Source organism: Ceratotherium simum, chromosome 35, assembly GCF_057802395.1.
Source record: "Ceratotherium simum simum isolate JZ-2026a chromosome 35, ASM5780239v1, whole genome shotgun sequence".
In the NCBI taxonomy this organism is placed as follows: domain Eukaryota; kingdom Metazoa; phylum Chordata; class Mammalia; order Perissodactyla; family Rhinocerotidae; genus Ceratotherium; species Ceratotherium simum.
The window spans coordinates 1688554-1701445 of record NC_141934.1 but is presented as its reverse complement, the minus strand read 5'-3'; the positions used below and the strand labels follow the sequence as shown (position 1 = coordinate 1701445).

General features: G+C 57.1%; 1 pseudogene across 1 annotated transcript; it reads right to left on the bottom strand.

Annotated features, from left to right (window-relative positions):
* Positions 1-2658: 2658 nt before the first annotated feature.
* On the bottom strand, positions 2659-12468 carry LOC106803860 (tubulin alpha-3 chain-like; annotated as a pseudogene). The gene is made up of 6 exons (XR_015549845.1): positions 12019-12468; positions 11801-11912; positions 11272-11332; positions 9240-9515; positions 8187-8335; positions 2659-7872 (listed from the first exon to the last, which is right to left on the bottom strand). The product of XR_015549845.1 is annotated as a tubulin alpha-3 chain-like (transcript).
* Positions 12469-12892: the final 424 nt, after the last annotated feature.

Sequence of the window (12892 nt, the reverse complement as noted above, 5' to 3'; positions counted from 1 at the left end):
CCTGCGGCCGTGTCTCTGCCCACATCGAGCGTGCCTGAGACAAGTCAGAGTCGGGCCCGGTACTCCCTGCCCCTGGGGCCCGGGCGGCCAGGTGGCAGGGGGCGGGGAGGTGGGCAGCGCTTGACAAAGCGCGGGCTCAGCCGTCAGTGGCCAGGCCTATCTGTTGGTCTTCTCCCAGGACCCGCTGGGTCATCCAAGGGCTCCGCCTTGGGCTCCAGTCCCCAGCTTCGGCTTTGCTGCCGCCCTTGAGAAAGCACGTCCAGATCGGATGGGCTCAGAGGGGGTGCCCCAGGGAGCCCTGAGTAGGCTGGGCCTCATCCCGGACTTCCGCTGCCCCAGCCTCTTCTCACCTCGGGGCTCCTGCCTTCATTCTACAAACGCGGGAACAAGATTGCTTTGGTTCCTGTTCTCACGGTTTGTACAGCCTCCAGGGACGTGCTCAGAGAGCTGGGCAGGCAGAGGCCTTCCTGCCACCCCCTCGCCTGTACCCCACCCAGACCCAAGTCCTGCTCAGGAGTCTGGCCAGCTGAGCTTCCCTCCTCGGGTTGTGGGACGGGAGTCAGCGTGGCAGCCCCTGGCTGCCCTAGATGCTCAGGGTGCAGAGGCCTAAGTGGCAGAGCGCTGGGCTCAGGTGTGAGGGCCCTCCTCACTCTCGAGGGTCATCACTGGGGGATGAAGAGGTGCTGGTGACCAGGTGTCACGGTGGAGCGCCAACTGCATCCTCCCTGTGTGTCACTTCTGCTCCCAGTGGCTATCAGAAACACTTGACATGCAGCCGAACCTCCTGGGCTGGCTCCTGGGCCAGAAGCACCAGGGCTCTCACAGACACCCCGAGACAGGGCTGACGTTTGGGTAGGGGCCAGGCTGGGCCCCCGTGGGTGGGAGTGTCAGGGCCCTGGGTACCCGCATCCCCTGCCCTGTGAGGCCCCCGGCACTTGAGCGCAGGCCTCCTCACTGATCCACGCTCTGTCTGCTCTCTCTGTGTCTCTCTCTGACCTCCAGAGGCCTCCTTTCTCTCTGCCAAGAACTATAGCCCCCTGCAAGGCCCTCCTTTTCCTGGGCCCCTCGGCCTGCGGCCTCTCTGGTTCTACTCCAGGGCCCAGCTGCCATGCACTTGCCTCTCTCTCCTGGGCCCCCCGGTTCTCTTGCTGCGTAATCTCTCCTTTTACAGGTTGTTTATTGGTTCATCTCTGGGAGTTGGTGTGCTTTCTTGTTTCCATGGAAACTGCCACGGCCCTCAGAAAGCCAGAACACCTTCGAGCTGCAAGGGCAGGACCCTGTGCACCATCCCTGCCACACAGCTTAGAGACCGAGGACAGGATTTCACAGCTCACTTTATTAGACACAAACCGCAGTACTTGTAGAACAGGACCAACACCCCCTCCCTTCAGAGGCTAACTCTGCTGGGTAAGACTTGTGCTCTGTAGAGGTGCCCCCACCCCAGAAGAGGACAACAGACTGAGGGGCAGGGAAGGGGCAGCGTGGTGCGCTGTGGAGAGCAAAGCCCTGGGTGTGAGAGACACCTTGGCCTCTTAGATGCTGTCAGCCATCTGGATGGGCAGCCTGGAGGAGACTGTGACTCCTCTTTTCTGCCTGATTCCTGAGCAGGCGGTACCTGCCCGGCATTGCCAGGGTTGTGTGAGGGAGGGCCTGAGATCCCACAGGTGCTCTGGCTTCACCCTCCTTCACGCCCCTCCCCATATTGCCCACCTGGAAGTTCCAGGTGCCACCTGGAGCTGGGGCCAGGGAGGAGTGGGGAAGGGCCGAGGGGCAGGTCAGGGGAGGGGTGGGTGGACTAGAGACTGGCCTGAGGAATCGATGGGCCAGTTTCCAGAGGGAGGGAGAAACCAGGAACAGAGTCCTCCCACTCGAGGGGGTGTTGGGTCCCACTCACTCAGGACTCTGGGTGTCAGGCCAGCTCCAGTGCTGAGGGCCCAGTGGGACTGCAAGAGGGACATGCTCTTGGTCCAGGGAGGGAGAGGGCTAGATAAAGCGACAGTAACAGGGACGGGGGGAGGCTGGTGCAGCTGGCCTTGCTGGAGCAGTAAGGGTTCAACAGGCGGGGGGACCAGCTGCAGTCTCCTTGCCCTGCAGCCCTGCAGGTGGGGTGCTGGGGAGGAGCTGAGAGAGGAAGGGCAGGTGGGAGGCAGATGCGGAGCCTGGATCCAGGCCATTGGTGGGAGCTGGGCCTGAGCTGGGGGTGCTCACCTAGCAGGGAGAGGGAGAGAGCAGGGAGTCAAGAGGTGTGCCGTGGGAATGGCTCTGGGAGCACTGGCATAGAGGGGGTGGGAGGATCCGAGGGGGCTCTGAGGGAGGTGGGGAGGAAGCTCCAAGTCCAGGGACAGGAGTGGAGCGCTGGGCTCCACAGGGTCGTTCTCTCCTCAAGTGCTCAGGCCTTGGGTCCTGCTGGGCTGGGCGGCCGCCAGCCAGGAGACCAGGACATGGAGGCCCTGGGGAGATGCCTGGTGGGGTAGAGGGCAGCCTGGGAGGGGTTTGATGGGGAGGAATGGGAGGGGAGCGGGCAGATGAGGGACCATGCCAGGAATGCGCTGAGGCTGAGAGGCAGAGGCCACCAGATGAGAGGTCTCTGAGGCCACATGTCACAGCATCTGTCACACAGACCTTCCAGCCACCTCATTAACGGCAGGATCTGGGGTGGAGAAAATAAAGAGTTGTCAGAGTGACCCCACTGTGGGGCCCGTGGTGGCCCATGAGGACGACGGGGGTCTGGGGCTGTGGGCACTCACTGGCCTTAGGTTTCCCACAGAATCGGGGTGTGCAGTTGCTCCAGGCCATAGGCTGGACCCCTCTCAGGGGCTTGACTCTGTCTGGGTTCCTGACCCCTGGCCATCGAGGTGGCCTGTGGGGACTGTCACCAACAAGCTCACTCATTTCTGTCTTTCCCGGCAGAAAAGGGGAAACAGAAGACCCTGAAAGCATAGGGGGGTAATGCTTGTCATGGTGAGGATGGGGGGGTCACTGAGGAGAAGTTAAATGCAGTGGAGTGCTCTCTGTTGAAGTTTAGGGAAACTGGACATTTAAAAAAGACATCTCTCAGGACGTGTGAGATGAACTTGGTGAGCAGAAGCCGTGAGCCTCACGGGGAGCTGCGCCCTCCAGTGAGGGAGCCACAGGCCCCGGGGCTGGTGCGGGTGAGACGCGCTGGGAGTGTAGGTGCAGAGCGCACGACCGGACACCGGAGGATCAGCACAGAGGGAACCCCCCACCTCACGAATAACTTTCATATTGACTCCATGCTGAAATGATCATATATTGGACATTTGGGGTTAATTAAAACAGATTATTTAAATTAATTTCCTGTTTTCTTTTCACTTTTTAATGTGGCTACTAGGTAATTGAAAACACACATGTGGCTCGCATCATATTGCTATTGACAGTGCTGCTCCAGAACATTCACAATCATGGCTGTGTGTGTGCGTGCAGGGTGGGGTCACTGGGCACGTCCACGTGGGAGAACACCTTCCCAAGAAGTGGAGACTCAGTTCACGGTTAAAAGTGCATGTGTGCATGTCGGTCTCTGTTGTGTCTGTAACGTGTTCTGGAAGCACTGATTAAGCCCCTACTTTGAGCCCGGCCAGAGAGGGCAGCAGTGCTGGCTGGTGGGTGCAAACCTTCTGATGGGCTCTCCAGCCAGGTCATGTACTGCCCTGGCCGCCTACTCGCCCTGGCCACAACCCTGCCCGCCTGCCTTGAAGATCTCGGGGTGGCCCACTGTGCTGCCTCGCCTGGCTGCAGTGGCTCCCGCAGTGGGGCTGTCATCTTTTCTTTCCTCTCCTCATTTCTCAACCCTCTGTACCTGTCCTCCCCGCCCCCATTCTTTTCCTTCCTCACACAACATGGCATTCACTGTACACTCATGGCCAGTCACTAATATTTGCCTCCATGGCCCCACTCGCCAATTTTGCCACGAGGGGGTGCTCCCACCACAAAGGAGAAAGACCACTTTTGGGGACTGGCAAGAAGGGATGGGAGCAACAGCTCCACTGGGCTTTTTGTAGATCCTCCTTGTCAAGCAGCTCTGCTGGAACAGCTTGCAGGGGATGGTGAGTGGGGATCACAGGGGCCACACTAAAGAGAAACGGCAGAGTGGGTCCCACTGGGTCTGGCTGGCTCCTCAGCTTCAGGGGCTCCCCGAGTCCCAGGTGCTGACAGGCTGGTGCGCTTTAGGATTTTGTTTCATTAAAGGGTCACAGAACACTGAGTGGCTACAAGCTAGTTTTAGTGATGGGAGGAGCACTGACTTCGAAGACAATAAGCCAGAGTGTTTCTAACATTCAGTGATCACTGTCTGTCTTTGATGCCTAAGAGGGGCCCTCAGGAACCGGGCCTGAGAGCAGGTCCCCACTGCGCCCCACCCCAGCCTGCAGTCACCCTTGGCTCAGCCCCACCCTCCATTCCCTCTGACCCTACTAACCCCTCCATGAGGGAGCTGGGGCAGGTGTGAGCAGCTCCAAAAACTCCCTTGCTGGGTCCCCCAGGGAGGGCGTGGCTGAGCCGGGCTTAACAAAGCAGGTCTTTCCATTGCCAGGCCCTGCAGACCAGTCTCCACCTCCCCATCTCCATGCGGAAAATGAAGAGGCCTGAATGGGTCTCCCCGCTAATCCCGGGAGCACGTGATTCCTGAAGGACTCCAAGAATCACCCAGAGCGGGATGATGGCCTGCTTTCACTGTTGGATGGTTTCTGGGTGCCTGTTGTGACTCAGTTACATTGGTTTTTTATTTCTGGGGTTTATTGGCTTTGTCAGATTTAAAGATGAACATTATTTGCTCTTTTCTTCTTTCCTCTCATCCTTGAGTTTCCAGAAGGGCCAGGTTATTATACTGAGGGGGAGAGGAAGCTCATGTGTGTGGCAGGCTGAAGAAAAGCTGGCTTCACAGTCAGGCCCACATCTGAGAGCCGCCACTTGCTGGGGGTGAGCTGTGCCTGAGCTCTTCTCCCCAGTCCTTCAGGAAACGCCCCTCATGGAGAGTCCATGGGGCCCTAACCTCCCAGGGTTAGGCCAGAGGCTACAGAAGACCTAACTCTGCACCACCTTGCCTGGGGCGGGGCTGTGGCCTCAGGGGCACTGGCGTGTTGGGAGACACTGCAGGGTGGTGGGGCCCATGCTATCATAGGACATGGGATCCTTGCAGTGGGGACCAGAATAGTGGCATTTGTACCAAAGGAAATGGGGGGTGACGGTTCTCTCTGTGTCTGTCTTTGTGAGTCACTGGTAGGCTGCGTTGGCCCAGCTTCACCCCACCACACGCTCCTGTCTGCTCACCCTCGGCTCTGGATAACCTGTTATTACATCTTTGTCTCATCAAGTGTACGTGAGCCCTTGAGTGTGAAACCCAGGGAGGCGAGGCTGGGAAAACCCGAGCCCTCAGAGTTCCAAGCATGGCACCACTGTAACCCTCCCCATCAACCGGGCGGCAAAGACCCTCTGCTTTTTGAGGGAGAAGTTTCCAGAAATTCTCTTAAGAAGGGCCACCCCATCCCTGCAGGAATCCTGGGGAGAATTCAGTTGCCAGTATTAGCATGAAAAGTGAGCCTGATGTCCTTCTGGAGGAGCCAGGGTCTGCAAAGTCTCAAATGCAGACGTCTATGCTTGCTCAAGGTGACAAATGGTGACAAAGACGTGACCTAACAGGCTCCTAAGAACCTTCCTTGTGTCTTTTCTCCAAGAACTCACAATTCCACGTTGCAGGCTATTTGACCAAGAACCAAGATGGAGGCTGGGGGTCAAGCAGGGCACACGTACCCTGGTCAGAGGCTGCAGGGCAGACCCTGCTAGGCCAGAGCAGAGAGCCCTGGCTGGAGCAGGGCCAATGGGGGGGCACTGTGACCCAGCAGGCAAGCCTGTTCCCTGGCATGTTTTGTCCCCGTGGGGTCCTCTTGGTCTCGTTGATGCTGTCACGCCCCCCTGAGCCCTGGGCAGCTACTCCTTCAATCGAGCTCTGGCCCAGGTGTGGCTGCAGAGCTTCCTGGCTGTCTTCACAAAGAGAATAAAGAAAGCAAAGGACACATCAAGGAGTAGCTGAACCCGTGGGCTCCATATGTGGAGCCTCCGTCTGAGTGTGACTCCCATGGTTAGGGCGAGGCTCGAGCGGTTAAGCCTCAGCAGAGCCCAGTCACGGGCCCAGGAGTGACCCTGGGAGCAGGAGGCTCGACCACAGAATGTGTGCGGGATCCTGAGGGAGGGTGGGAAACGTGTGAGAAAGAGCTCTCCAGATGCAGATCCAAAAGCCTGACTTCCGTACTTGATGACTGACGCGCTTCCTGATCCGTTCAGATGTGGGCGATCCGGAGAGGAGGAGAGGGGAGAGGGCCTGGGGGCTGAGACCAGCGGCCCTGTAGGGAGCCCTCCTGTGCTGCTGGCAGTTAGGGCCGACCGCATATACTTTCCAGGGCGGGAGTCACCAGGCTGAGCTCCCCTTCCCTTATATTGCTCTTCAGAACGTCCCCCATCGCTCCTGGCATTGCCTCCGTCCTAGGAGGGCCTCCTGCACTCTGCCAAGGACTCCTCTTGGATGTGCTGTCTCCAGGTGGTGCTCACCCTCAGGTTGCCATAGGGTCTCCAGCTGAAAGGACTGTGACAGAAATGTCCTCAACATAAATGTTGCTCAGAGAACACAAACACAGTAGGTGCACTGTGACCGTGGGGCTTGCCCGGGTTCCTGACGGCGGTGTTCTGTCTGCTCAGGGAGAAACAAAGGCAGCAGTGCTCGCAGTGGAGGCCGGGCACTGGCAGAACGCGGCAGCTGGGCAGGATCCAGCCAGAGGATGCCCCGCCAGCCCAGTGCCACCAGGCTGCCCAATGGGGGTGGACCAAGGGAAAAGCCCCCCTGGGAGCAGCACCTGAGACAGGTGGAGACTTCTCATGCCGCCTGGCTGTGGGCTCCCCACCCCCCAGCAAAGGCTCTGTGTGGCTTCCTCCAGTTGATAATAGACCTTTTTGAAAAACTGAGGGTCATTCAAGACGTTTTCTATCACATATTGAATACATCAAGGCACAAAGACTTAGAACTAGTTCTCTGTGCTGGTCCTGGTTATGCTACAGCTGAACTAACCAAAAAGTGACTTAAACCAAGCTGAAGGGAACAGGGGAATTCTCTGCAAAGGGCCATGTTCTATTGCAGGGTCTGCTGCTTGCTAAGAGGTAGACCCCCTCCACATCACCCAGTCCTACCTTAAATCCAGTCAGGCACCAATCCACAAAGTGGATGGTGCGCTTGGTCTTAATGGTGGCGATGGCTGCGTTAACGTCTTTCAGGACCAAGCACCCGCTGTACAACATGCAGCAGGCCATGTACTTGCCATGGCGAGGGTCACATGACCATCTGGTTGGCCGGCTTGAAGCAGGCATTGGCGATTTCAGCCACGGACAGCCGCTCATGGTAGGCCTTCTCGGCTGAGATGACTGGGGCGTAGGTGGCCAGGGGGAAGTGGATGCGGGGGTACGGGACCAGGTTGGTCTGGAATTCCATCAAGTCCACATTCAGGGCCCCATCGAATTGCAGGCAGGCCGTGATGGAGGACATGACTTGCCTGATCAGATGACTGAGGTTGGTGTACGTGGGCCGCTCGATATCCAGGTTGCACCGACATATGTCATAGGTGGCTTTGTTGTCCACCACCAAGGCACAGTTAGAATGTTCCAGGGTTGTGTTGGTGGTCAGGATGGAGTTGTGGGGCTCCACTATGGCCACGGAAACCTAGGGGGCTGGGTAAATGGCAAATTCGAGCTTGGACTCCTTGCCATAGTCCACTGAGAGGCACACCATGAGCAGAGATGCAAACCCAGCGCCAGGGCCACCCCAAAGCTGTGGAAGATGAGGAAGCCCTGCAGCCCCGTGCACAGATGCGCCTGAGAGAAAGCAGAGAACGTGAGCCAACACCTGCAGAAGCCACACCGCCCACCTCCAACCACCCACGGTCACTTCTCTTCCTCTGCAGGATCATACGACTCACATCCTCCCCAGTGAACATGCATTACACCTAGAGGCAGAGCAGAGCAGACGTTAAAGATGTATGGGTGCACCGCAGCCGCACTGGAGAGTCAGACTGTGGACTCGTGATTCTGGCCTTGGTTTTGCCAAAATGTCCTCCTGGTTGCAATCCAAGGCCTACCCTCCCGTCCAGGACAACGTCCACAGGAAGCCTTCTCGGCGCTCTTCTTACCAGTTTGCGGATGCGGTCCAGGACCAGGTCAACGATCTCCTTGCCGATGGTGTAGTGGCCTCTGGCGTAATTACTGGCTGCGTCTTCCTTCCCGGTGATCAGCTGCTCCGGGTGGAAGAGCTGCCTGTAGGTCCCTGTGCGCACTTCATCTACAGAGGACACAGGGGCCGCGAGACTTTAAGGCCTATTGTTAACTCACCAGGGTGGACAGATTCAGGACTGTTCCATTCTCCCAAGTACATGCTGTTCCTTGTAGGTCAACAGCATCAGTGTCTCCTAGGAAAGTCTCCGTGTAATACACAGACCACAACTGCAACCTATGGCTCTAGGAAAGTAAACTCAACTCACGGTACAAATGCCAGTGTGGCTGGTTCCCAAAGAAGGGAACAGAGTTCTCACACCCGCACAGAGGCAATTCTACACGTGCATGTTTTTTCATACCCGTAGCTACAGCCAAGGGTGTAATTTAAAACTCCCTTACATACTAGACAGTTCACAGCATGACTTCTGCTGGGCAGTCCCATCAGGGCACTCTATGTGGCCCGGGTCTCACAGACTTCAGGGTGACATTCTGTCATCTCCTAGGTGGCCACTGAAAGGTGCTCTCTTTGCAGCTCTCCTTGGAAACTACCTCAGACTCCTAATCTGGAGGAACCCAACGAATGTTCTGTACTTACCTTTCTATGTCTAAGATGCAGGTCAAGACTCGTGCACCAGCCTGAGGGAGTGCACAGCATTAAGAAGGGACCAGTGCCTGGGCACCCTGCAGACAGGGTCTACACAACCACCTGACCAGGGCTGAGGTGGCCACGAGTGAATCTGTCCCCAGCCCATCTTCCTGCTGGCCAACCTTACAGTAGGTTTTTCTAAATTAGGAGCCCTAGTCCCACAGACATTTCAAGCACTAACCTTCCAGTTTCTCACCTAACGTGGCCAAGGGTATACACTTGTACGTCTGTCCTTTCTGCAGAGGAGTCAAAGGAGCACACGTGGGGCTTTAGCAAGGCTCTCCCACCCTCCCAGGACAGCTGCCCTGAGTGCCCGAGTACCTACCCACCACGGTGGGCTCCAGGTCCCACAAACACTGCTCTGGGCACATGCTTGCCAGCCCCAGTCTCGCTGAAGAAAGTGTTGAATGAGTCATCCCCACCACCGCTGGTTTTGTCACTTGGCATCTGACCATCGGGCTGAATTCCATGTTCAAGGCAGTACAGTTCCCAGCAGGCATTGCTGATCTGGACCCTGGCCCACCCCACGTGGATAGAGATGCACTCACGCCGGGAACCAGAACATAAAGGTGAGACCAGCGTCTTCAAGGCAATTGTCACTCTATGACATGCAGAACATGTATGTGTGCTTCAGAGTGTCTCTGACTTTCTCAAACCTTATTTCCCACAAGGTTTATGTGACCATTTTATGTGAAAACAGACATGCCCTAAACCACCCTAGCTAGTACGTGCCAGAGTTAGCCCAGAACCTAAGTGTTTGCTACTGTACAAAACTTGGGTTATTTTAAAACATGGAAGCCGAGTAATGTGAACAGTAAACTCCACATTATGGCTAGTCACATAATTCTCTGAAGAATACGGCAGTTTTTGATTGTGTCCTGACCAAAGAATAAGGTAAAAGTGATAGAGTCAGGGAAGGAAAAGTGGACTAGGACACAGGTCACCATGGCCCAAGCGCCGGTGGTCACTGTGTGTGTGTGTGTCTCCCAGCTGCCCTCTGGATCTACCCTCTGTTGTTCTCCATCCAGATCCAGGCTCCCAGAGGCTGACCACGGGGACTGCATCAAAGGGCTTCCTTGTCCCCTGGCTTCTGCTTGCTCTAGCCAGTGGCAGGCAGCAGCAAGACACCGGGAGGTTAAAAGAAAGTGTGGTCAGGGCTCCCTCCTGGGCTCTCTCCCTGCCAGACCACCAGCGGTTGCTGGAGGCTGCTTATCAAGGCCACAGCTTTCAGCAGCCAGCGCTCCTCATAAAGCTACCCTGTCAACTTCTAGTGACCACTCCCTCACGTCCCCACTTCAAGCCTAGGAGGTGATGGCTCCCAGACACCCCGAATGCTGGGACACTGTGCTGCCCTTCGGTGGTTTCCTGAAATTCGGCCCATTCCTTTATAAACGGTACCTTTTAAAGATTCTCCCCAAAGTACCTATTCTGAATGTACCATCTCTTTCCTGCCGGGAACCTAACTGTACAGACATGAACCTCTTGTTCAGTTGTAGACACATCATCCTTACAAATACAGAGAGGAAACCAAATGAAACTTGAGGTGTTCCCTCCACCCTAAATTCTTAAATGCACAATCCCAAGAACTTGAAGTTCTGTTGTTTACTATACAATCAACAAACTCAGAGTCATCAGGGCATCAAAGATGGACATGACGCAGCAGTCCCCCCATATCACCCCAGAAGGAGGCATTCAGTTCCAGAAAGAACTTCTCCAGTGACAAGGAACTGCATCCTCCAGAGGAAAATTCCTCAACACTCTGGGAAGTGCTCTGGAATCCACCCAACCACACTTTTCAAATCCATATTATCATTGTGCCTTCCTTAAGTCCAGACACCCTGTATTTCACAGAGTGTCTCTCCCAGGAGGCCTGATGTGGCATTCCACTCCTCAGCCCCAGTGTGGTCAGAGTCAGCTCTATGACCTGGGGAAGCCCCCCAACTTCTTCATTTACAGAATGGGGGCTGGGGAGCTAAGTGGTCTGCAAGGCCACTTCTATCTGATTAACTAACGAATGACATAATCAAAGCAGTCAGGAAAATCACTCCTAGCTTTCAACAGAAAGCCTTAATTACAAATTCATCGCCAACCTCAGCTGGATCATTAAAATCTACATTTCTTTAGTCAGCTGTATCTCCTCTCTCAAAAAATTAATCAAAACTTCCTGTGATCTTTTCAAACTCCAGACCAACTCCTCTCTCGATATTCTTGGAAGATGACCTTGTTACCTTCCTACCCAGAAGATTCACCTTCCTGCCCCAAATGTGCAAACAGACCCTTCCGCTCTCCCCTTCCTTTACTCTACAATGAAGCCGTGTTCTCCTGTGAATGAGCCCTTGCTCCTACTGATCCCCTACCCAGCAAGGTCCTCAGAGGAATCAGGGTGGAGTTCCCAGGCCGCCAGGGGTCCACAGCCCTCTGCAGGGCACAGGGAGACAGAAGCATTTCACAGTAGGACTAGGAGGTTACGAGTCCCTCCACTGTGTTGACATTCGCCCTGATGGTGCACAATCAAAGGTGGACACAACGGCTGGCGCCTGAGCCGGAATCACGGCAGTGGCACCAGACTGTACCAGTGGTCACTGGGTTCCTCACACTTAGACGCGCTCAGAGTAAAAAGAAGAAAAAGTAAAGCCAGATTCACTTAAGGTGTCCCTGATGCAGCAGAGACGCTGATTAACTGTACTAAATCTCTCCCTGGAGAACGGCCACAAAACGGAAAGTAGGGACGCGGCACCTGTGCACAGGCCGAAACGCAGCGGCTCGGGAAGAGCCCGGGGCATTTGTTTGAGTCGCCAGCTGAACTAGCTGCTTTTCCACGGAACGCTGTTTTCACTCGCAAGGACTGACAACCCGGCTGCTCAGACTTCGGGGTCTGTTATTTACGGTAACGTGCTGCTTGCAAGTCAGTCTTTGTAAAGCGGCTCATCTTAATCTCTAACGTGAGCAGCCCCGGCAGACACGACCCCACGAACACGGGCTCTGGGTCCTCGAGAACCTGCAGTCGCGGAGGGAGGTCCGGAGACCGCCCCCAGCCTTCGGGACCCCAACACCGTCTGCGCTCCCGGGGCCCGAGTCCAGGCCGAGCAACGACCCGCCGCCACCCCGGCTCCTGACGACACGATGTCCGGGGGCCGCCGCACCCGCACCCCCTTCACCGGACGCTCCCACGCCGGGTCCCCACCGCCCGGGGCCCGCACCCCAGAGGACGAGCCCGTTCCGGGCCCCCGGGCCTCGCGGCGCCCCCGGCCGCCGGCGCTCCGCTCGCCCCACAGGCCGGGCTGCCCGCGCCCTCTCCCCGCGGCCCCCGGGCCTGCCCCCGCCGCCTCACGTGGCGGCTTCGTCCGCCCTCCCGCCTGGGCGTCCGCGGGGCGACAGTGCCGGGGCCTCACCATGCTGAGCTCCCCGCCGCCGCCGCAGCTCCTCGCCCTCAACCGCTCCTCGCCCTCAACCGCCGCCGCCGAGCGCGCTCCCCAGAGGAGCCCGCCGCTGCCCCGCGGCCATTGGGCCGGAGCGCCTGGGGGCGGGCCGACGCCGGGAATCCCGCTCTCCATTTTCTCTTGCTCCAGTCGCCCAGTGTGGCGCTCTCTGAGTGGATGCGGGTTTGGCGGGAAGGTTTGGCTCGCAGGAGAAAGAGGGAGGGTCGGGCGTTCGGTGTTGTCCTCCGACCTTAGGTTGCGGCGGCCACAGCGCCCCCTGGGTGGGGCACAGGACCCTACCGTGCACATAAGCCCCCTTGCGTCCTTGTCCTGCCGTCCCATTGGCGGGCGCCCCAGGCCCGCTGGCCTCCCGGGTCCATATTCGGGTCTTTGCAGACATGCCTGCTCGTCATCAACCCAAAGTCTGCGCCCTCTTTCTTGTCTGCCCCGTTCCTGGTGCAGAAAAGCTTTTCCATCCAGCGCCCAGGAGCCGGGCGGGATTTGATTACTTCTTTAATGAGGTGTGGGATTCCAGGGACAAGGAGGGTGGTACACCACA